Below are 26,294 nucleotides of genomic sequence, written 5' to 3'. Positions count from 1 at the left end.
CTGCAGACGGTGACTGCAGCCATGAAATTAAAAGATGTTTGACCGTTGGGAGAAAAGTTATGACCAACCTAGATAGCATATTAAAAAGCAGAGACATTACTTTGCCAACAAAAGTCCATCTAGTCAAAGCTATGGTTTTTCCAGTAGGCATGTTTGGATGTGAGAGTTGGACTATAAAGAAAAGTGAGCACTGAAGAATTGAAGTTTTTGAACTGTGATGTTCCAAAAGACGCTTGAGAGTCCCTTGGACTGCAAGGAGATCTGACCAGTCCATCCTACAGGAAATAAGTCCTGAATATTCATTTGAAGGACTGATGCTGAAGCTGAAACTCCAAAACTTTGGCCACCTGATGTGAAGAGCTGACTCACTGGAAAGGACTCTGATGCTGGCAAAGACTGAAGGCGGGAGGAGAAGGGGACGACAGAGGATGAGATGGTTGGATCGCATCACCGACTCAATGGACATGAGTTTGAGTAAACTCTGGGAGCTGGTTATGGACATGGGAGGCTGGCATGCTGCAGTCCTTGGGGTTGCAAAGAGTCAGACAAAACCAAGTGACTGAACTGAACTGAACTGAAAAGCTCCTTCTAAAACTCCTCTAATACAAAGCCTATTGATTGAATCCTTAATGAAAACTAAAGTTAAATGTATAAAAGTGGATGAAATTGAGACACAAGTATATAAAATAAGTATATCTAAATGGACTTAATATAAGTTGCATCTCTTGGTTACCTCTCTTGTTTCTCTAGGGAATATTTCCCCTATGTGATATTACAGGACAAGACATATAATTTCCATTAAGAAAATATTAAATGAACGTAGGAACCAATGCCTTCCCCTGTGGCTTACTTGATAAACAGTTTACCTGCAATGCAGGAGACCTGGGTTCAGTCCCTGGGTTGGCAAGATCCCCTGGAGAAGGAAATGATAACCTACTCCAATATTCTTGCCTGTGTAATTCCATGGATAGAGGAGCCTGGTGGGCTACATCCTTGGGATCCCAAAGAGTCCAACATGACTGAGTGACTAACACGTTCACTTTCATTAACCAATAGAGCTACCTGAGCAATGTGTGTGTGTGTGTGTGTTTGTCACTCGGTCATGTCTGACTCTTTGTAACTCTATGGACCTTAGCCCACCAGGCTCCTCTGTCCACGGAATTCTTCAGGTAAGAATGTTGGAATGGTTGGCCATTCCCTTCTCCTGGGGAACTCCTTGACCCAGGGATTGAAACCAGGTCTAATGCATTGCAGACAGATTTTTACCATCTAAGCCACCATGGAATGCCTACCTGAGTCACACTAAATACATAAAAACTGGAAACTAACATACAAGGGTTAACAAAATAAAAATAGTAATTTTGCTTTGGGTTTAATTTATAAACTCAGAAAGGCCCTTGCTGAATGGCACATAGAAACCTTTGATAAATGAACTCTAAAATTCTAGGACACACAATTCCTAAAACAAATTTCAGTTTAGTTAAAAATCTTGTCACTGATTTTCCTGTTGTTAGGTGACAGAACTGTTCTTTGGGGAGCTAAAAGCAACTGTCTTTCTCTTGCAAATCTCAAACCAAAATGTAAATAAATACAAGCAAGCAAGACCTGAAACTAGGGGAAAACGAGTCAGTTTTAAAATTCAAACTGCTGGGGATGCTCCCTCAGGCAAACCTTATAGGGTAAGCCTTAGTTATCTGAGCAAGCAACCTTTATGTACTCTGTTTGTAAACTGGTAAATTTATATTGTAATACCTAGTTCATTACTAAGCTTTTAAGTAAAGGCATGAGATCTGTAGTTTGCCTGCTTATACCTAGGTACACATTATATGTGTGAGATATCTTTACTTCTAAAAGGTACTATCAAAATTGAATTTATAATGAGCTCTATTTAGTCTTAATAAAAAACGTTTACATTTAAAGAGACTGGTCAAAATGAATTTCAAGTTCATTTGACAGGGGAAATATTCAATATTAAGTTGATGTGTGTGTGTGGGCTAACTCTCTTGAGTCATATTCGACTCTTTGCAACCCTATGGACTGTGGTGGCCAGGCTTCTCTGTTCATGGGATTCTCCAGGCATGAATACTGATGTGAGTTGCCATTCTCTCCTCCAGGGCATCTTCCTGATCCAGGGATCAAACCTGCGGTCTCTTATGTCTTCCGCATTGGCAGGTGGGCTCTTTACCACTAGTGCCTTCTGGCAAGTTCTGATATTAATGTTTAAGTTTGTTGATCTAATTAATATATACATGTGTGTGTATACATATATATGTGTGTATATATATATTATATGTACACACATATATATTATAAGGCTGTATATGTCTATCAGTTCAGTTCAGTTCAGTTGCTCAGTCGTGTCTGACTCTGCCACCCCATGGACTGCAGCGTGCCAGGCTCCCATTTCCATAACCAACTTCTGGGGTTTACTCAAACTCATGTCCATTGAGTTGGTGATGCCATCCAACCATCTCAACCTTTGTCGTCCCCTTCTCCTCTCGCCTTCAATCTTTCCCAGCATCAGGATCTTTTCAAATGAGTCAGCTTTCACATCAGGTGGCCAAAGTTTTGGAGTTTTAGTTTCAACATCAGTCCTTCCAATGAACATTCAGGATTGATTTACTTTAGAGTGGACTGGTTGGATCTCCTTGCAATCCAAGGGACTCTCAAGAGTCTTCTCCAGCACCACAGTTCAAAAGCATTAGTTCTTTGGCACTCAGCTTTCATGTATATATAGTATATATATAATGAATATATATTTACATATAAACATATATACATATATATATATAATATGTATCTAGACATGTACAGCCTTGACATACTCCTTTCCCAATTTTGAACCAGTCTGTTGTGCCATGCCCAGTTCTAACTGTTGAGATGTAAATGTTCTACCTGATCTTCCTAGATTGTTCTGTATCTGTGTGTTTGATTGCTCACGTTTTAGGAAACTTGGCCTTGAGAGTAAACTCTGAATTTATCCTCCCCCACTAACATATGAAGAAGTCTCCTTTCCATCTTGTTGGTCTGAATATCTGTTGAGATATATTTAATTGGTGGCCAAATGATGGATGAGTGAGTATAAGCATATTGTACAAGCTTATTATTATTCCAGATGCAGAATCTGAATTTTGGAAAGGCAGAGGAACCAGAGATCAAATTGGTAACATTTGATTGTTAGAAAGTAAGGGAATTCGAGAAAATATCTATTTCTTCAGTCATGTCTATCACAATAAACTGTGGAAAATTCTTAAAGAGATGTGAATACCAGACGAACTGACCTGTCTCATGAGAATCCTGTATGCAAGTCAAGAAGCAACAGAACTGGACATGGAACAACAGACTGGTTACAAATCAGGAAAAGAGTACATCAGAGCTGTATATTGTGACTCTGTTTATTTAACATATATACAGAGTACATCATGCAAAATGCCAGGCTAGATGAAGCACAAGCTGAAATCAAGATTGCCAGGAGAAGTATCAATAACCTCAGATATGCAAATGACACCACCCATATGACAGAAAGTGAAGAAGAACTAAAGAGCGTCTTGATGAGGGTGAAAGAGAAGAGTGAGAAAGCTTGCTTAAAACTCATCATTCTGAAAATTAAGACCATGGAATCCCTTTCCATTCAGCTCAGTTCAGTCGCTCAGTCATGTCCGACTCTTTGCGACCCCATGAATCAAAGCATGCCAGGCCTCCCTGTCCATCACGAATTCCTGGAGTTCACTCAAACTCATGTCCATTGAGTTGGTGATTCCATCCAGCCATCTCATTCTCTGCCATCCCCATCTCCTCCTGCCCCCAGTCCCTCCCAGCATCAAAGTCTTTTCCAGTGAGTCAACTTGTCGCATGAGGTGGCCAAAGTATTGGAGTTTCAGCCCCAGCATCAGTCCTTCCAATGAACATCCAGGATTGATCTTCTTTAGAATGGACTGGTTGGATCTCCTTGCAGTCCAAGGGGCTCTCAAGAGTCTTCTCCAGCACCACAGTTCAAAATTACTTCATGGCAAATAAATGGGGAAAATGTGGAAGCATTGACAGATTCGATTATCTTGAACTCCAAAAATCACTGCAGGTGGTGACTGCAGCCCTGAAATTAAAGACACTTCCTCCGTGAAAGGGAAGAAAGTTAATATAAACCTAGATTTATATTAAAAAGCAGAGACAGAACTTTGCCATGAAGGCAAAGCTATGGTTTTCACAGTAATCATGTACTGAAGAGAGATTTGGGCCATAAAGAAGACTAAGTGCTGAAGAATTGATGCTTTTGAATTGTGGTGTTGAAGAAGACTCTTGAGCATCTCTTGGACTGCAAGGAGATCAAACCAGTCAATCCTAAAGGAAGTCAACCCTGAATATTCATTGTAAGGACTGATGCTGAAGCTGAAGCTCCAATACTTTTGATACCTGATTCAAAGAGCTGACACATTGGAAAGGACCTTAATGCTGTGAAAGTTTGAAGCCAGGGGAAGAAGGATGTGACAGAGGATGAGATGGTTGAATGGCATCACCAACTCAATGATCATGAGCTTGAGCAAACTCCAGTAGATAGTGAAGGACAGGAAAGTCTGGTGTGCTGCAGCCCATGGGCCACAAATAGTTTAACATGACTTAGCTACTAAACAGTTAGAACTCTGGTTCTAACTGTTGCTTCTTGACATGCATACAGATTTCTCAGGAAGTAGGTAAGGTGATCTGGTATTCTCATCCCTTTAAGAATTTTCCACAATTTTTTGTGATCCACACAGTTAAAGGCTTTGGTGTAGTCAATAAAGCAGAAGTAGATATTTACAGTAGATATTTAAAGTACAAAGTAGAAGTCAAGGTAAATTGGAAATGGTCAAACAGGAGATGGCAAGAGTTCACATCAACATTTTAGGAATCAGTGAACTAAAATGGACTAAAATGGGTGAATTTAACTCAGATGACCATTATATCTATTACTGAGGGCAAGAATCCCTTAGAACAAATGGAGTAGCCCTCATAGTCTACAGAAGAGTCTGAAATGCAGTTCTTGGGTGCAATCTCAAAAATGACAGAATGATCTCTTTTCATTTCCAAGGCAAACCATTGAGTAGTACAGTAATCCAAGTCTATGCCCTGACCATTAATGCTAAAGAAACTGAAGTTCAATGGTTCTATGAAGACCTACAAGACCTTCTAGAACTAACTTCCAAAAAAGATGTCCTTTACATTATAGGGGACTGGAATGCAAAAGTAGGAAGTCAAAAATATCTGGAATAACAGGAAAATTTGGCCTGAGAGTACAGAATGAAGCAGAGCAAAGGCTAACAGAGTTTTGCCAAGAGAATGCACTGGTCATAGCAAATACCCTCTTCCAACAACACAAGAGGAGACTCTATACACATGGATCTCACCAGATTGTCAATACTGAAATCAGATTGATTGATTATAATTTTTGCAGCCAAAAATGGAGAAGCTGTCTACAGTCAGAAAAAACAAGATTGGGAGCTGACTGTGGCTCAGATCATGAACTCCTTACAGCCAAATTCAGACTTATATTGAAGGATGTAAGGAAAGCCACTAGACTATTCAGGTATGACTTAAATCAAATCCCTTACAATTATACAGTGGAAGTGACAAATAGATTCAAGGGATTAGATCTGATAGACAGAGTGTCTGAAGAACTATGGATGGAGGTTAATGACATTATAAAGGAGGCAGGGATCAAGACCATCCCCAAGAAAATGAAAGGCAAAATGATCGTCTGAGTAGTCCTTACAAATAGCTGGGAAAAGAAGAGAAGTGAAAGGTAAAGGAGAAAAGGAAAAATATACCCATATTAATGCAGTGTTCCAAAGAATAGCAAGGAGAGATAAGAAAACCTTCCTTAGTGATCAGTGCAAAGAAATAGACGAAAATGATAGAATGGGAAAGACTAGAGATCTCTTCAAGAAAATTAGAGATACCAAGGGAAAATTTCATGCAAAGATGGGCACAATAAAAGACAGAAATTATATGGACCTAACAGAAACAGAATATGTTAAGAGGTAGCAGGAATATACAGAACGACACAAAAAAGTTCTTAAACCAGATAATCATGATGGTGTGATCACTCACCTAGAGACAGTCATCCTGGAATGTGAAGTGTAGTGGGCCTTTGAAAACATCACTAGAAACAAACCTAGTGGAGGTGGTGGAATTCCAGCTGAGCTATTTCAAATCCTAGAAGATAATGCTGTTAAAGTGCTGTGCTCCATATGTCAGCACATTTGGAAAACTCAACAGTGGCCATAGGACTGGAAAAGGTCAGTTTTCATTCCAATCCCAATGAAATCTAAAGTCAAAGAATGTTCAAACCACTACACAATTGCACTCATCTTACATGCTAGCAAAGTAATGCTCAAAATCCTCCATTCAGGCTTCAGTAATACGAGAACAATGAATTTCCAGATGCTCAATCTGGATTTAGAAAAGACAGAGAAAACAGAGATCAAATTGCCAATACCCATTAGATCATTGAAAGAGCAAGCAAGCTCCAGAAATCACCGACTTCTGTTTTATCGACTACACCAAACCTTTGTAGAGTTAGGAGGATTATATGAGATAACACTATTACAAATTTTGTCCAGGATCCAGTGTACACCTGCAGGCTTCCCAGTGGCTCAGTGATAAAGAATCTGCCTGCCAATGGAAGTGAAGAGATGCAATTTCAGTCCCTAGGTTGAGAAGATCCCCTGGAGGAGGAAATTGCAACTCACTCCAGTATTCTTACCTAGAAAATGCCATGGACAGAGGGGTCCTTTAGGCTGTAGTCCATGGGGTTGTGGAGAGTCAGATGCGACTGAGTCTATTAAGAATGCATGCACAGCAGTGTATACCTGGTGGGCAATAAATATAGATGATACTATTTTCATAATTAGTTTCATATTATTTAACTGTTGAATATCAAGCAGGGAATATTTTATTAATACATATTTTAGAAGAAAGACCTGAAGTTCAGAATGGCCAAATACTTTATTCAAAGTTTCATGAATGAGCTCAGATGAGAAATCACTGCTCTGATTCTACATCTAAAGCTATTCCTGCTCTCAGATAAACCCAGGGAGTGGGAGAGGTGGGGTCATCCATGTCCAATATTATGACTCTTAATATAGTATATGTGTTCGAACAGGGAACGTGCAGATGTTCATGAAAAAATGCCAAGACTTATCTTCCTAAATGCCTTACAATTGGTCAGTTATTTCTGATTTTGCTTTATCAAAATATCTTGGGGTTTCTTCTTTCATTTAGCTTGGTTCTACAAATGTACATTTCAAAATACCTTTTCCTTTGTCTTACAGAGAAAAGATACCACATAAATCTAAAAAAAGAACTCCAAAACAAAACACAAAAGTTCAGGGAAGAAAATGCTATCTCATGACTTACTGAAATAGGCTTTAGATTATGTGTGGCAAAAATTACTCTAAACTCTAAGATTAATGAAGTAAAAATGAGATCAATCCTGTTTATAAATATAGCTGAAAATATTCTTATATTCCTTGAGCAGAAATAAATTATGCAGGACAATTCTCCTTTTGCTTTCCCCATGCAATCCAGGCATTACTGGGGAATCAGAACTGGAAATGATATAGACAGTAAGATAACAAGAAACCCCATTCATCACTCTGACGGGTATTTCACTTTATCTATGTGTAAATTTCCAGTGATAGAGTAGGCTGTCTCTCTCTTCTCAGTCTTATAACCAATGCTTCAACTGAACTAAAGTTCCTGTTTTTATAATCAAGTTTCAGGGAGCCACATTTATATTCATGTATTCTAGAAAAGGTAAGGTTACCAATTCAGTAATGCAATTCTCTTGTAGTCAAAAGTAAGTGGGCACAGCAACATGATGGACTAAATATGTGAACATTTCATTGTTAGAAGCTAGCACATATTAATTAGCATGTAAAATATGTTGATTCATAAATGCATGTGAATACACACATATATACATACGTATGCATATTTGGACAACATTGAAAGTCTGATACTAGAGGGTAGTGTCAAAAACACCCTGCAGCTATAATGGAAATGTTTTGCATCTGCACTGTTGAATATGGCAGCCACTAAACATTTATGGCTACAGAGCACTGAAACATTGCTACTATGACTAAGGAAATGTATTTTTAAGTTTATCTAATTTACTTAATTTAAAGTTAAATAGGCCCTTGGGGCTAGTGTCTACCATATTCCTCAATGCATTTCTAGAGAAATCACTAATTCTCTTTATGACCTCGTATCAGTCTTTTTTCTATAGAATTGGATTGTTGTTGTTCAGTTGCTAAGTTGTGTCTGACTCTGCAATCCTATGAACTGCAGCACACCAGGCTTCCCTGTCTTTCACTATCTTCTGCAGTTTGCTCACACTCATGTCCATTGATTCAGTGATGCCATCCAACCATTTCATCCTTTGCCATTCCCTTCCCCTCCTGCCCTCAATCTTTCCCAGAATCAGGGTCTTTTCCATTGAGTCGACTCTTCACATCAGGTGTCCAAAGTATTGGAGCCTCAGTTTTAGCATCAGCCCTTCCAATGAATATTCAGGACTGATTTCCTTTGACTGACTGCTTGGATCTCCTTGGTGTCCAAGGGACTCTCAAGAGTCTTCTCCAACTGCAAAATTTGAAAGCATCAGTTCTTCAGCACTCAGCCTTCTTTATGGTCCAAATCTCACATCCATACATGACTACTGGAATAACCATAGCTATGTCCTCTGATATAATTATTTAGTTTTTAATGCAAAAGACAGTATATGTATTGCACATGTACCAGTGGATATATTCATGTGTATAAAGGATGGTATCAAATTGAGAGTTATACTTGATTGTATCAAGTTGCTAACTGTAGTTTTGTTTCATTGATGATTTGTAACTTTTAAATAAAGAAATAATCAAAACATTTTTAAGTATTGACTTTTTACAGATAACTCATACAGAACATTTGAAAATTTAACTTCTTAAATGAGAATATGAATAGAAAGGCAGTGCCAAAGAATGCTTAAACTACCGCACAATTGCACTCATCTCACATGCTAGTAAAGTCATTCTCAAAATTCTCCAAGCCAGGCTTCAGCAATATGTGAACCGTGAACTTCCAGATGTTCAAGCAGGTTTTAGAAAAGGCAGAGGAACCAGAGATCAAATTGCCAACATCCGCTGGATCATGGAGAAAGCAAGCAAGTTCCAGAAAAACATGTATTTCTGCTTCATTGACTATGCCAAAGCCTTTGACTGTGTGGATCACAATAAACTGTGGAACATTCTGAAAGAGATGGGAATACCACCTGACCTGCCTCTTGAGAAACCTGTATGCAGGTCAGGAAGCAACAGTTAGAACTGGTCATGGAACAACAGACTGGTTCCAAATAGGAAAAGGAGTACGTCAAGATTGTATACTGTCACCCTGCTTATTTAACTTATATGCATAGTACATCATGAGGAACGCTGGGCTGGAAGAAGCACAAGCTGGAATCAAGACTGCAGGAGAAATATTAATAACCTCAGATATGCAGATGACACCACCCTTATGGCAGAAAGTGAAGAGAAACTCAAAATATTCTTGAGGAGAGTGAAAAGGTTGGCTTGAAGCTCATCATTCAGAAAACAAAGATCATGGCATCTGGTCCCATCACTTCATGCAAAATAGATGGGAAAACAGTGGAAACAGTGTCAGACTTTATTTTTTGTGTCTCCAAAATCACTGTGGATGCTGATTGTAGCCATGAAATTAAAAGACGCTTACTCCTTGGAAGGAAAGTTATGACCAACCTAGGGACGGGGGAGCCTGGTGGGCTTCCGTCTATGGGGTCACACAGAGTCGGACACGACTGAAGTGACTTAGCAGCAGCAGCAGCAGCAGATAGTATATTAAAAAGCAGAAACATTACTTTGCCAACAAAGGTCCATCTAGTCAAGGCTATGGTTTTTCCAGTGGTCATGTATGGATGCGAGAGTTGGACTGTGAAGGAGGCTGATCACTGAAGAATTGATTTTGAACTGTGGTGCTGGAGAAGACTCTTGAGAGTCCCTTAGACTGCAAGGAGATCCAACCAGTCCATTCTAAAGGAGATCAATCCTGGGTGTTCATTGGAAGGACTGATGCTAAAGCTGAAACTCCAATACTTTGGCCACCTCATGCAAAGAGTTAACTCACTGGAAAAGACTCTGATGCTGGGAAGGATTGGGGGTGGGAGGAGAAGGGGACGACAGAGAATGAGATGCCTGGATGGCATCACCGACTTGATGGACATGAGTTTGAGTGATCTCCGGGAGTTGGTGATGGACAGGGAGGCCCGGCGTGCTGTGATTCATGGGGTTGCAAAGAGTCGGTCATGACTGAGTGACTGAACTGAACTGAACTGAAGGGAAATATATTTTCATTACCTTAAATGACATGCAGAAACTATAATAGTCCTGGTACTTTCTTCCTCCCCATCAACTTCACCTCTTTATTTGGCATTGGGATACAGTCAATTAATGTTGTGGTGTCAAGTGAACAGTGAAGGGATTCAGCCATATGTAAATATGTATCCATTCTCCCCAAAATTTCCCTCCCATCCAAGGTCTGGGGCTTTCAATGTCTAATTCACACCTCCATTAGCAGCACTTTGAAGTTTCATTGGCTTTTATAATATTTGCTATTTTTTTCTTAACTCCTTTGAAAGTCACACTAAATTGCCAAATTCTGACTGGTGATGTCATTTCAATTATGTAGGTTGCCAACATATCAGTGTTAAAAGTATCAGAAATACCTTCAGGGTCTGTCATTTATATTCATTTTTAATAGCTAAATAGTCACTTGCAAATATAAGTAAGCATAAATATAATTCAAAGTAAAATTTACCTTACTATTTTATTCATTGGCATTTTATCACTTATATTTACTATTTCAAGAGTAAAATCCACTTTAATGTGTTGTTATTAAAGCTCCTAGTTTCACACATAGAAAGTTATTGATAGATTTCATATAACTATAATAGGTTGAATAGTGACCTCTCCCTCCTCAAATTCATATCCACCTGGAAATTTAGAATGTGACTTTATTTGGAACAATGGTCCTTACAGATATAATTAAGGATCCAGATGAAATTATGCAGTGTTAGGGTGAGTCCTCAATTTAGTGAGTGTTACTGAAATTAAGCAGAAATGTGAGGCTCCTGGGCATGAAAATCTTTCTGTGTCTTCCATTTTTTGTTTGTAGGGAATAGACTCCAGCCTCCATGACCTTCCCTCCATTTCAAAGGGCAGGTTAAAATAGTTGCTAATTGGTGAAGGGAGAGGATGCAGAGAAAAGGGAGAAGCAGCCAAGAAACCACCTGGGGCAAGATTAAAGGAATATCAGGAGATAGAAACAGTGACAGATTTCCTCTTCTTGGGCTCCAAAATCACAGTGGATGGTGACAACAGCCATGAAATCAGAAGACAATTGCTTCTTGACAGAAAAACAATGAAAAACCTAGACAGCGTGTTGAAAAGCACACATTGCTTTGCGACAAAGGTCTGTATAGTCAAGGCTGTGGTCTTCCCAGTGGTCATGTACAGTTGTGAGAGCTGGATCGTAAAGTAGGCAAAATGTGAAAGAATTTATGCTTTTGAACTGTGGTGCTGGAGAAGACTTCTGAAAGTCCCTTAGAGAGCAAGGAAATCAAACCAATCAATCTTAAGGGAGATCAACCCTGAATGTTCACTGAAAGAACTGATGCTGAAGCTCCAATATTTTGGTTATCTGATATGAACAGATGCCTCATTGGAAAAGTCCTTGATGCTGGGACAGATCGAGGGCAGAAGGAGAGAAAGGCATCAGAGGATGAGATAGTTGGATGGTATCACCAATGCAATGAACATAAACTTGGGCAAACTCTAGGAGATGGTGAGGGATGGGGAGGCCTGGAGTGCTTCAGTCCATGGGGTCTGCATGGATACATGATTGGGCAACTGAATAACAACAAGAAGCTCTTAAAGACTGACCATGTGAGATGAGATTAAAGTAGTGCAGTATGTATGTATTTATATCTACATCTAGATAGATAGATAGGTAGACAGATCTAATTCTGTAGAGAAACCTGAATAATAGATGTTGGTACTGGGAAGTAGGTGTTGCTGTAGTAAATTTCTTAAAAAAATGTAGATGTGACTTTGAAATTGAATAACGAAAAGGCTGGAAGGACTTTGAGAAACATTAAAAATAAAAGAAAAACTTATCTTGAAAAGACTGCTGGTTAAAAAATGGATGTTAAAAGTGATTCTAAAGTGGTCTCAGAAGGCAGTGGGGAGGATGGTAAAGAAAGCTTCTCTCATTGTAGAGAATTCATATGTTAATGTGAACAGAACGTTGGTAGAAAAATGAACATTAAAAGTGCTTCCATTGTGGGGTCAGAAGGAAATGATGAACATGTTATTGGTCACTGGAAGAAAGATCTTATTGAAAAATGGCAAAAAGATATGATTGAATTTTTTTCTATTGTGGTGAACATTATTATTCAGTGGATATTATTATTGTTATTATATTATTATTATTACTGACAGTGGAGCCTGGTGGGCTGCAGCCCTTGGGTCACAAAGACTTGGACATAACCCAGGGACTAAGCACACAGCATGATTATTCACTGAATCATCATGTTTCAGTGATGAACTTGGATATTAAGCTAAAAATATTTCTCAGAAAAGTGAAGGCTGTCTGGTTTCTCCTTGGTGCTCAATTGAAAATGTGATTTAAAAAAATAAATTGAAAGGTAGCTTCAAGATGGAGGAGGAATAGGATAGGGAGACCGCTTTTTCCCCCACAAATAGATCAAAAGATCACCTCCACCTGTAACAATTTCCACAGAACAACTTCTCAGTGCTGACAGAGGACCCCAGACATGTAGAAGGGCAAACCAATCTCCTCAGAATAAGGAAGGGCAAAAGGTAAAGCTGAAAATAGAGACAAAGGATTGGAGATGGAGAAACTGTCCTGAGAAGGGAGACCTGAAGGTGAAGTTTCCACACAGTAGGAGGAGTTTCCACACAGAGGAGATCAGGGAGGAGCTTAGGAAACTCAGAAGAGAGCACAACGAGGCAAAATGGAGAAAATTCACCACTGAGACTGTGCTGAAAGGCAATATCCAGCTGAGAAGTGGCTCACACATATTCATGTCCACCCACAGTGAGTGGGGGCTCGGTGCAGAGGCTCAGGCTGGGTGGGGGGGTGGGTCAGTCCTCAGAGAAAGGACGAGGCTTGAACACCATGATGGCACTCAGAGGGGGCTAATATAACACACCACAGGCAGGACAAGGAAAATCCTGGGACTGCCAGAGAAACAAAAGATCATTCCTGCAGGAGAGCTCTAATGTGGCATTCTTACTCCTGATTTGCCCACAAAATAAAGGACCATGCCCTAAGAAATACCAAAAGTGGGCAAACTGGCTGCAGTCTATGGCCCCAGATGCAGGGAATCAAGCACACAACTGCCAGGGGCAGAAAGCAAGGGGTCACTACAATCTTAATGCCAGAGATAAAATCTACTGCCAAACTGTGAGCAGCTGTGGTCACTGCCCACATCTTCCTAGGGGCCTGAGTGACATGGGTCTGTTAAGAGTGTCACAATCAGAGACCAGCTCCCTTGGAAAAGCACACAATCTGCCTCAGACCATGTCCATGTTGCCCAGCTGGGATCTTGCGTGGCCTGACACTGCCAAGGGTCCCACAGTTTGTCCCCCAGGGTCAGTTTGCCTGGGAGGAGCATACTTGCCTCAGGCTGTGACGACTCCCCATTGGGTCTACTCACAACAAGCACTCCCCGCACATGCCAGTGGTATTTGCAATATCCCTCCCTCTCCCCAGAACAACTGAGCTAGTGAGCTGAATAAGTGGTCACTTTTGTCCTCTTATGACAGAGCAGAGATCAGACACTGGAGAGAGACTTGCTAGCAGAGAAAGGCCAAAAAATCAATCAAGAGCATGAGAAAAGCAAAGAAGGGCTAACTGCCCCCAAAAGTGACAGGTGCAACAGGTTAAAAATCCTGCAGTTAATTTGAGACTGTGTGCTTTATGGGCAACTCTGAAATTTAAGAGCAAGTACAAGGTGAAACAAAGGAAGATCTGAATTTGAATTGACTCCACACTGCCCGCAAGAGGTTCAGAGACCTTCCTAGATATATTGGAGGAAATTCTGATTAGGCAAATTAACTGCATCAGGAAAAACGAAGAATCACATGAACATTCCTCTCACTTGCATATTATATATATACCTTTCCCCGTATATTTTTTCTTTTATTTTTATTATTTAAATTTTTTCTTTCCCATTTTTGTTTTATTTTCTTTCTTCCCCCATCTTTTGTTCCTTCATACTGTCCTAATAAGATTCTTTATTATTATTTTCTTCAATTTTTATTTTTATACTCTGTTTTATCTTTGAAAATTTAAAGAAAACTTTATTTTGTAAATAAACTACATAATTAAAATTTTTTAGTTTTGATGATTTTTTTGTATATTGAACTTGTGAGAGTCTAATTTTTATTCTAGATTTTTAATTTTCACTTTTTGATCTTTTCTTATTAATTCTGTATCTTTCAGGGTCTAATTTTTAGTACCCATTTTCACTTAGGATTTGATTATTGACTTGATTGCTTTTTTTCTTTTCTGACTATACTTTTTGTTCTATACAGTCAGCAAAAACAAGACTGGGAGCTGATTGTGGTTCAGATCACGAACTCCTTATTGCCAAATTCAGACTTAAATTGAAGAAAGTAAGGAAAGCCACTAGACCATTCAGGTATGACCTAAATCAAATTGCTTACAATTATACAGTAGAAGTGACAAATAGATTCAAGGGATTAGATCTGATAGAGTGTCTGAAGAACTATGGACGGGGTTTGTGACGTTGTATAGAAGGAGGCAGGGATCAAAACCATCCCCAAGAAGAAGAAATGCAGAAAGGCAAACTGGTTGACTGAGGGGGCCTTAAAAATAGCTGTGAAAATAAGAGAAGCAAAAAGCAAAGGAGATAAGGAAAGATATACCCATTTGAATGCAGAGTTGCAAAGAATAGAAAGAAGAGATAAAAAAGCATTCCTCAGTGATCAATGCAAAGAAATAGAGGAAAACAATACAATGGGAAAGACTAGAGATCTCTTCAAGAATATTAGGGATACCAAGGTAAAATTTCATGCAAAGATAGGCACAATAAAGGATGGAAATGATATGGAACTAACAGAGGCAGAATATATTAAGAAGAAATGGCAAGAATACACAGAAGAACTATATGTAAAAGACCTTCACGACTCAGATAATCATGATGGTGTGATCACCCACCTAGAGCCAGACATCCTAGAATGCAAAGCCACATGGGCCTTCAGTTCAGTTCAGTTCAGATCAGTCGCTCAGTCATATCCGACTCTTTGCAACCCCATGAATCACAGCACGCCAGGCCTCCCTGTCCATCACCAACTCCCAGAGTTCACTCAAACTCATGTCCACAGAGTCGGTGATGCCATCCAGCCATCTCATTCTCTGTCATCCCCTTCTCCTCCTGCCGCCAATCCCTCCCAGCATCAGAGTCTTTTCCAGAGTCTTTTCCAACTCTTCCCATGAGGTGGCCAAAGTATTGGAGTTTCAGCTTTAGCATCAGTCCTTCCAATGAACACCCAGGATTGATCTCCTTTAGGATAGACTGGTTGGATCTCCTTGCAGTCCAAGGGACTCTCAAGAGTCTTCTCCAGCACCACAGTTCAAAAGCATCAGTTCTTCGGTGATCAGCTTTTTTCACAGTCCAATTCTCACATCATCCATACATGACCACTGGAAAAACCATAGCCTTGACTAGACGGACCTTGGTTGGCAAAGTAATGTCTCTGCTTTTTAATATACTATCTAGGTTGGTCATAACTTTTCTTCCAAGGAGTAACCATCTTTTAATTTCATGGCTGCAATCAGCATCCACAGTGATTTTGGAGCCCCCCAAAATAAAGTCTGACAATGTTTCCACTGTTTTCCCATCTATTTTGCATGAAGTGATGGGACCAGATGCCATGATTTTTTTTTTTTTTTTCTGAATGTTGAGCTTCAAGCCAACCTTTTCAATCTCCTCTTTCACTTTCATCAAGAGGCTTTTTAGTTCCTCTTCACTTTCTGCCATAAGGGTGGTGTCATCTGCATATTAGAAAGAATCAATATGAACAAAGCTAGGGGAGGTGATGGAATTCCAGCTGAGCTATTTCAAATCCTAAAAGATGATGCTGTGAAGTGTTGCACTTAATATGCCAGCAAATTTGGAAAACTCATCAGTGGCTACAGGACTAGAAAAGGTCAGTTTTCATTCCAGTTCCAAAGAAAGGCAATGCCAAATGTTCAAACTCTAGCACAATTGCACCCATCTCACATGCTAGTAAAGTAATGTTCAAAATTCTCCAAGACAGGCTTCAAGAGAGGTGAATTGTGAACTTCCAGATGTTCAAGTTGGATTTAGAAAAGGCAGAGAAACCAGAGATCAAACTGCCGACATCTATTTGATCATCAGAAAAGTAGGAGAGTTAAAAAACAACATCCACTTTTGCTTTATTGACTACTCCAAAATCTTTGACTGAGTGGATCACAACAGTTCAGTTCAGTCATTCAGTCATGTCTGACTCTTTGAGACCCCATGAACCGCAGCATGCCAGGCCTCCCTGTCCATCACCAACTCCCGGAGTCCACCCAAATCCATGTCCATCGAGTCGGTGATGCCATCCAACCATCTCATCCTCTGTTGTCCCCTTATCCTCCTGCCCTCAATCTTTCCCAGCATCGGGTTTTTCCAAATGAGTCAGCTCTTTGCATCAGGTGGCCAAGGTATTGGAGTTTCAGCTTCCACATCAGTCCTTCCAATGAAACCCAGGACTGATCTCCTTTAGGATGGACTGGTTGGATCTCCTTGCAGTCTAAGGGACTCTCAAGAGTCTTCTCCAACACCACAGTTCAAAAGCATCAATTCTTCGGAGCTCAGCTTTCTTAACAGTCTAACTCTCACATCCATATGTGACTACTGGAAAAACCATAGCCTTGACTAGATGGACCTTTGTTAGCAAAGTAATGTCTCTGCTTTTAAATATGCTCTCTAGGTTGGCCGTAACTTTCCTTCCAAGGAGTAAGTGTCTTTTAATTTCATGGCTGCAATCACCATATGCAGTGATTTGGGAGCCCCCCCCCCAAAAAAAAAAAAATAAAGTCAGTCACTGTTTCCACTGTTTCATCACCTATTTATCATGAAGTGATGGGACTGGATGCCATGATTTTAGTTTTCTGAATGTTGAGCTTTAAGCCAACTTTTTCACTCCCCTCTTTCACTTTCATCAAGAGGCTTTTTAGTTCTTCTTCACAGCAAACTGGACAATCCTTAAAGGGATGGGAATATCAGATCAACTTAGATGCCTCTTGAGAAATCTGTATCAGATCAGGAAGCAACAGTTAGAAAAAGACATGAAACAGCAGACTGGTTCCAAATTAGGAAAGGATTACATCAAGGCTGTATATTGTCACCCTGCTTAATTAACTTATCATGTGAAATGCTGGGTTGGATGAACCACAAGCTGGAAACAAGATTGCTGCAGGATATATCAATAACCTCAGATATGCAGATGACACCACCTTTATGGCAGAAAGGGAAGAGGAACTAAAGAGCCTCTTGATGAAAGTGAAAGAGGAGAGTGAAAAAGGTGACTTAATACTCAATATTCAGAAAACTAAGATCATGGCATTTGGTCCCATCACTTCATGGCAAATAGATGGGAAAACAATGGAAACAGTGAGAGACCTTATTTTGGGGGGCTCCAAAATCACTGCAGATGGTGACTGCAACCATGAAATTAAAAGACAATTGCTTTTGGGAAGAAAAGCTATGACCAACCTAGACAACATATTAAAAAGCAGAACATTACTTTGCTGACAAAGTTCTGTCTAGGCATAGCCATAGTTTTTCCAGTAGTCATGTATGGATGTGATGATTGGACTATATATAAAAGCTGAGAGCCAAAGAATTTATACTTTTGAACTGTGGTGTTGGAGAAGACTTTTGAGAGTCCCTTGGACTGCAAGGAGATCAAACTAGTCAATCCTAAAGGAAATCAGTCCTGAATATTCATTGGAAAGACTAATGGTAAAGCTGAAACTTCAATACTCGGGCCACCTGGTGGGAAGGACTGACTAATTGGAAAAGACTCCAATGCTGGGAAAGATTGAAGGCAGGAGAAGAAGGGGATGACAAAGGATGAGATAGTTAGATGGCATCACCGACTCAATGGACATGAATTTGAGTGAACTCTGTTAGTAGGTGATGGACGGGAAGCCTGGCATGCTACAGTCCATGGGATCCCAAAGAGTCAGACATGACTGAGCAACTGAACTGAATTTTTTATCCTAATTTTCACCTTTTTCTCTTTTCTCTCTCTTCTGTTCTCTATATAAGTCGGTGAATCACTTCATATGCTCCTGGCTGTAGAGAGTTGTTTCACCATTAAACCTTGGGGTTTCATCTGTATTGTGTATCCTGAGAAGTCTTCATGCTACTGTAAAAGATTGAGGCTGAACCCCAGAGACAAGAGACTCAACTTCAGGAATTTGCACCATGAGAGAATGCCCAACCCCTTGGAATATTAATAGATGAGAACTCATCCAGAGGCCTCCATATGTACACTGAGATCAAGTTCCTCCCAAGAGCCAGCAATTGCTAATGCAGGACGCCTCACTCCAATCCTCCAGCAAAACAGGAACACAACACTGCACATTAGCAGATAGGCTTCCCAAAGCCATACCAAACCCATAGACACCCCCAAACTCACCACAGGACACTGTACTACCCTCCAGCGAGACAAGATCCAGCTCCATCCACCAGAACGCAGATCCCCCAACCATGAAACCTTCATAGGGCACTGAAACAACCCCACCCATAGGGAGGAGACTCCACAAATTAAGACAGACTACAACTCTCCAGCTTGCAGCAAGAAGACTCCAAACACATTACACTAAGCAAAATACAAAGACAGAGAAATATGCAGGAGATGAAGGAAAATTGTGAAAATCCACCAGATCAAACAAACGAGGAAGAAATAAAGAGTCTACCTGAAAAAGAATTTAGAATAATAATAGTAAACACAATCCAAAATATTGAAAACAAAACAGAGGCATGGATAAATATACTGGAGGCATGGATCAAAAAGATGTAAGAAATGTTTAACAAGTACCTAGAAGAATTAAAGAATAGATAATCAACAATGAACAACACAATAATTCAGATAAAAAAAGTACTCTGGAGGGAACCAACAGTAGAGTAATTGAGGGAGAACAGATAAGGGAGCTGGAGGGTAGAATGTTAGAAACAACTGAAGCAGAAGGAAATTAAAAAACAAATGAATAAAAATTCTGAAGACAGAATCAGAGACATCTGGGACAATGTTAAGCACTCCAACATTTGAATCATAGGCATCCCAGAAGGAGAGGAAAAAAATAAAGAGCATGAGAAAATATTTGAGGAAAATATATCTGAATACTTTCCTGAAATGGGGAAGGAAATAGCCACCCAAGTCCAGGAAGTCCCCAGTGTCTCATACAGGATAAACCTAAGGAGAAACACACCAAGACACATATTAAAGTAACAAAAATTAAGCACAAAGAATACATATTAAAGTCTGTAAGGGAAAAATAACAAATAACATACAAGGGGATCTCCTTAAGGCTAAATGCTAAACTTTCAAAAGAAAGGAAGTGTTCTCCACAGAACATTCCTAGATAACCCTGATTCTAATTCTGGCTTTTGCTTAGATGGATTCATTATCACAAAATTCATTTCTGTAGCATGCAATTGTCCATACACATCCTTGGCCTTTTCTTCAAAGCATGATTTAGCAAGTTAGCAATTTGAAATGGCTGATAATTTTTCAAATGACAACGTTCTGATTCCTTTTGTGCTTAATAGCTTCTTATTCAATGTATTTTTAATGTATTTATTTTAATTGGAGAATAGTCACCTTACAATATTGTGATGGCCTCTGACACACATGAACACAAATTGGCCATAGGCTGTTACCCCTCCCTCTCAAAACTCCCTTCCATCTCCTACTCTCCCCATCCCTCCAAGTTGTCACAGAGCACCAGCTTTGGGTTCCCTGCATCATACATCAAATTCCTACTGGCTATCCACTTTATACATGGAAATACATATGTTTCAATGCTACTCTCCTAAATAAACCCACACTCTTCTACTCCCACTGTGTCCAAAGGTCTGTTCTTCATGCCTGTGTCTCCTCTGCTGACCTGTGTGTAGGATCGTCTGTACTATCTTTCTAGATTCTATATATATATATATATGCATTAATATATGATATTTGTCTTTCTCTTTCTGACTTAATTCATTCTCTATAATAGGCTCTAAGTTAATCCACCTCATTAGAACTGACTCAAATGCGTTCCTTTTTATAACTGAGTAATATTTCATTGTGTATATGTACCACAAGTTCCATATCCATTATTGAGGGACATCTATGATGCTTCCATGTTCTAGCTATTTTAAATAGTGCTGCGATGAACATTAGGGAACATGTGTCTTTTTCAACTATGGTTTCCTCAGGGATTAGGCCCAGGAGTGGGATTATGCCCAGGAGTGGGATTGCTGGGTCATATGGTAGATGTAGTCCTAAATTTTTAAGGAAACTCCATACTGTTTTCCATAGTGGTATATCAGTTTGCATTCTCAGAAATAGTGTGAAAGGTTTCCCTTTTTCCCACACCCTCTTCAGCATGTATTCTTTTGTTGACTTTTTGATGATGGTCATTCTGATCAGTCTGAGATGGTATCTCACTGTAGTTTTGATTTGCATTACTCTAATAATGAGCGAGGTCAATCCTGGGTATTCATTGGAGGGACTGTTGCTAAAGCTGAAACTGCAATACTTTGGCCACTTCATGCGACGAGTTGATTCACTGGAAAAGACTCTGATGCTGGGAAAGTTTGGGGGCGGGAGGAGAAGGGGATGATAGAGAATGAGATGGCTGGATGGCATCACCGACTCTATGGACATGAGTTTGGGTGAACTCTGGGAGTTGCTGATGGACAAGGAGGCCTGGCGTGCTCTGATTCATGGGGTCGCAGAGAGTCGGACACGACTGAGTGACTGAACTGAACTGAACTGAATAATGAGCGATGTTGAGCATCTTTTCACGTGCTTATAAGTCATCTGTAAGTCTTCTTTGGAAAAATATCTGTTTAGATCTGCCCACTTTTTGACTGGGTTGTTTGATTTTCTGGTATGAAACTGCTTGTATATTTTGGAGCTTAATTCTTTGCCGGTCGTTGCATTTGGTATTATTTTCTCCCATTTTAAGGGCTGTCTTTTTGCTTTGCTTATAGTTTCATTCATTTTGTGAAAACTAAGTTTAATTAGGTCCCATTTGCTTATTTTTGCTTTCATTTCCATTAATCTAGGAGGTGGGTCATAGAGGATCTTGCTGTGATTTATGTCTGAGAGTGTTCTGCCTATGTTTTCCACTAAGAGTTTTATAGTTTCTGTTGCTACTTTTATGTCTTTAATCTATTTTGAGTTTATTTTTTGTGTATGGTGTTAGAAAGTGTTCTAATTTCATTCTTTTACACGTCGTTTACCAGTTTTCCCAGCACCACTGGTTGAAGAGACTATCTTTTCTCCAAAAAGATCTTCACGACCAAGATAGTCACGATAACGTAATCACTGACCTAGAGCCAGACATCTTGGAATGTGAAGTCAAGTGGGCCTTAGAAAGCATCACTACTAACAAAGTTAGTGGAGGTGATGGAATTCCAGTTGAGCTATTTCAAGTCTTGAAAGATGATGCTGTGAAAGTGCTGCACTCAATATGCCAGCAGATTTGGAAGACTCAGCAGTGGCCACAGGACTGGAAGAGGTCAGTCTTCATTCCAATCCCAAAGAAAGGCAATGCCAAAGAATGCTCAAACTACCGCACAATTGCACTCATCTCACACGCTAGTAAAGTCATGCTCAAAATTCTCCAAGCCAGGCTTCAGCAGTATGTAAACTGTGAACTCCCAGCTGTTCAAGCAGGTTTTAGAAAAGGCAGAGGGACCAGAGATCAAATTGCCAACATCCGCTGGATCATGGAGAAAGCAAGAGAGTTCCGGAAAAACATCTATTTCTGCTTCATTGACTATGCCAAAGCCTTTGACTGTGTCGATCACAATAAACTGTGGAACATTCTGAAAGAGATGGGAATCCCAGACCACCTGACCTGCCTCTTGAGAAACCTGTATGCAGGTCAGGAAGCAACAGTTAGAACCGGTCATGGAACAACAGACTGGTTCCAAATAGGAAAAGGTGTACGTCAAGGTTGTATATTGTCACCTTGCTTATTTAACTTCTATGCAGAGTACATCATGAGGAATGCTGGGCTGGAAGAAGCACAAGCTGGAATCAAGATTGCTGGGAGAAATATCAATAACCTCAGATATGCCGATGACACTACCCTTATGGCAGAAAGTGAAGAGGAACTCAAAAGCCTCTTGATGAAAGTGAAAGAGGAGAGTGAAAAGGTTGGCTTGAAGCTCAACATTCAGAAAACTAAGATCATGGCATCTGGTCCCATCACTTCATGGGAAATAGATGGAAAAACAGTGGAAACAGTGTCAGACTTTATTTTTTGGGGCTCCAAAATCACTGCAGATGCTGATTGCAGCCATGAAATTAAAAGACGCTTGCTCCTTGGAAGGAAAGTTATGACCAACCTTGATAGTATTTTAAAAAGCAGAGACATTACTTTGCCAACCAAGGTCCGTCTAGTCAAGGCAATGGTTTTTCCCATGGTCATGTATGGATGTGAGAGTTGGACTGTGAAGAAAGCTGATCGCCGAAGAATCGATGCTTTTGAACTGTGGTGTTGGAGAAGACTCTTGAGAGTCCCTTATACTGCAAGGAGATCCAACCAGTCCATTCTAAAGGAGATCAATCCTGGATGTTCATTGGAGGGACTGATGCTAAAGCTGAAACTGCAATACTTTGGCCACCTCATGCGACGAGTTGACTCACTGGAAAAGACTCTGATGCTGGGAAAGGTTGGGGGCGGGAGGAGAAGGGGACGACGGAGAATGAGATGGCTGGATGGCATCACCGACTTTGTGGACATGAGTTTGAGTGTACTCCGGGAGTTGGTGATGGACAGGGAGGCCTGGCTTGCTGTGATTCATGGGGTCGCGGAGAGTCGGACACGACTGAGCGACTGAACTGAACTTGTCAAAGATAAGGTTTCCATAGGTGCGTCTATTTACCTCCAGACTTTCCGTCTTGTTCCATTGGTCAATAGTTCTGTTTTTGTGTCTGTATCATACTCTCTTGATGACTATAGCATTGTAATGTAGTCAGATATCAGGATGATTGATTGTTTTAGTTCCATTCTTCTTTCTCAAAATTGTTTTGGCTATTTGGAGTCTTTCGTGTAACCACACAGATTGTGAAATTGTATGTTCTAGTTCTGTGAAAAATACCATTGATAGTTTGATAAAGATTGCGTTGAATCTACAGATTGCTTTGGGTAGTATAGTCATTTTCACTATATTAAATCTTCCGATCCAAAAAACATGGTACTTTTCTATCTGTGTGTCACCTTTGATTTACTTCATCAGTGTCTTATAGTTTTATGCATATAGGTCTTTTATATCTTTAGGTAAGTTTATTCATACTTATTTTATTGTTTTTGTTGCAATGGTGAATAGGATTATTTTCTTAATTTCTCTGATTTTTCATTGCTAATGTATAGGAATGCAAGGGATTTCTGATTATTAATTTTATATCCTGGAACTTTGCTATATTTATTGATTAGCTTTAATAATTTTCTGATGGCATTTTTAGGATTTTCTATGTAGAAAAATCATGTCATTCACAAAAAATGAAAGTTTTACTGCTTCCTTCCAAACTGAATTCCTTTTGTTTCTTTATCTTTTCTGATTACTGTAGTTAGGGTTTCCAAAATTATGTTGAATAATTGTGGTTAGAGTGAGGACCCTTGTCTTGTTACTGATTTTAGAGGAATACTTTCAGTTATTCACCACTAAGGATGATATTTCCTGGGAGTTTGGCATATGTGACCTTTATAATGTTGAGGTATGTTCCTTCTATATCGGGGACCAGCCTCGATATGGCCCAGGGTATCCTCGGGATGAACGGCGTCCGCGTCAGAGAGAGAGAGAGAGAAAGAGAGAGAGACAGGGGCTGATGATTCCTTGGTTTACACTGGAAACCAATAAAACCCCAGCACGGGGTTTGCTCTGTTTATGTAGGCTGCCGGTGCCCTCTCGAATCACTGGAGGCACCCCACCAGGGCACCCCCTCGAGTGGGTCTTAGAAGCCTAGGCAGATAAGTAAACTCAGAGGGCCCAGCGCTCCAAGGATCTCAACCAGAAAAAGGAGAATAGAGAAAAGGATGGAAAAAGAGAAAGAACGACATGGGGAGACCAAGTTTCAGTGAGCAAGGCCCAAAACTTTATTTTCCAGTGTTGCTTTTATACCCTAAGTTATGCGCATAAGAAACAGAGAAAGGGAGGTATAGAGTCACGCCAAAATCACCTGGGGTCAGCAGTCTTGACCCTTATCAGGATCAGGGCTTATTTTTGTGTGATAAAAGTTTTAGGTGATTTACATCATCTTCTGGCCAGGGGGCCTGCTAACAGTTTTATGGCCCTCTCTCCTGACAATAGGTTAGTTAGCAAGTAAAAGACTTTTCTTTTAAGGTGACTTTCCTAAAGTTAGGTGGTAGACACATAACAAAGTGAGCTGCAAGAAAGGAATTTATTAACTTAAGATCTGATGTGGTTAAATCAAAGGATTAATATATTTCCAAGAATACAATAGATAGAGGAAACTGCAGCAAGCATTGATTCAACAATGAAATCTTTTTTAGTACTACTCTAATGATTTTAACTTCTTCAACAGATTCCTGTATTTTAGAATATTAGGCTTTCTGTCCTTGCATGGCTGGGAGGCTATAAACAGTCACATTCGTAGTTGTAAGAGCCCGGACAAACTTGTCATGCAAGTTAGAAAGCTATCAGAGGGGCTTGGATTGGAACACTCCTATTAAGCCAAGGAGAACTTTTAAATTACAGCTCTGAATTAATGTTTTCAGAGAAAGGTGGTTGGGGGGAAGCCCCCGTAAGTATTAGAGGACTTGGTAAGAGGCGTAAGATAGTAAAGCAGTCAGATTCCGGTTTTTTTTGGGGTAGATGCTCAGGTAAGTCCAGGGGGCTCCTCGAGTCCTGATTAGCCTTTGCCCGTCAGGCCTCTTCCCCAATTGACCTTTGCCACGGGTAGGATTTCCCTCGCTGGCTCCCGGCACTTCTATACCTTCTTTCCGGAGAGCTTTCTTAATTATTTTTATTATAAATGAGTGCTGAATTTTGTCAAAGGCTTTCTTTGCATCTTTTGAAGTGATCATATAGTTTTATCTTTCAACTTGTTAGTATGGTGTATCACATTAATTAATTTGCATACATTGAAGAATTGTTGTATTCCTAGAATAAAGTCAACTTGATCGTGATGTACGATCTTTCTGATTCCTTGTTGGATTCTGTCTGCTAGAATTTTGTTGACAATTTTTGCATCTATATTCATCAGTTGTATAGGCCTATAATTTTCTTTAATTGTGGCATTTTTGCCTGATTTTGGAATCAGGGTGATGGTGGCCTCGTAGAATATGTTTGGGAGTTTTGCTTCCTCTCCAGCTTTCTGGAAGAGTTTGAGTATGATGGCTATTAGCTCTTCTCTAAACTTTTGGTAGAATTCACCTGTGAGGCAATCAGGCCCTGGGCTTTTATTTGTTAGAAGATTTTTAATTTCAGTTTCAGTTTCTGAGCTGTGACTGATCTTCTGTTTATATTTCCTATTTCTTCCTGATACAGTTTTAGAAGGTTATACTTTTCTTAGAATTTACGCATTTTTTCCAAGTTGTCCATTTTATTGGCATATAATTGCTTATAGTAGTCTCTTATGATCTCTTTTATTTCTGTGCTGTCTGTTGTAACTTCTCCCTTTTCATTTCTAATTTTATTGCTTTGAGTTCTCACCATCTTTTTTTTATGCATTTAGCTAATGGTTTGTCTATTTTATCTTCTCAAAGAACCAGCTTTTAGTTTTATTTATCTTTGTATAGTCTCCTTTCTTCACATTTAATCATCTTTATTTTTTTCATTCTCTGCTTTTGAACCAGCCAGGCTTTTAAAGTTCATCTCATTTCTAATACGTTAATGAATGAAGCCAGTTCATAGCAAATATTCAACTAAAAGTCTGTTTTCCAAAGTCTCC

The sequence above is a fragment of the Moschus berezovskii genome, chromosome 2 (genome assembly GCF_049115385.1).
Source record: "Moschus berezovskii isolate FMDL1 chromosome 2, NW_MosBer_1.0, whole genome shotgun sequence".
In the NCBI taxonomy this organism is placed as follows: domain Eukaryota; kingdom Metazoa; phylum Chordata; class Mammalia; order Artiodactyla; family Moschidae; genus Moschus; species Moschus berezovskii.
This window is presented reverse-complemented; position numbering follows the sequence as displayed.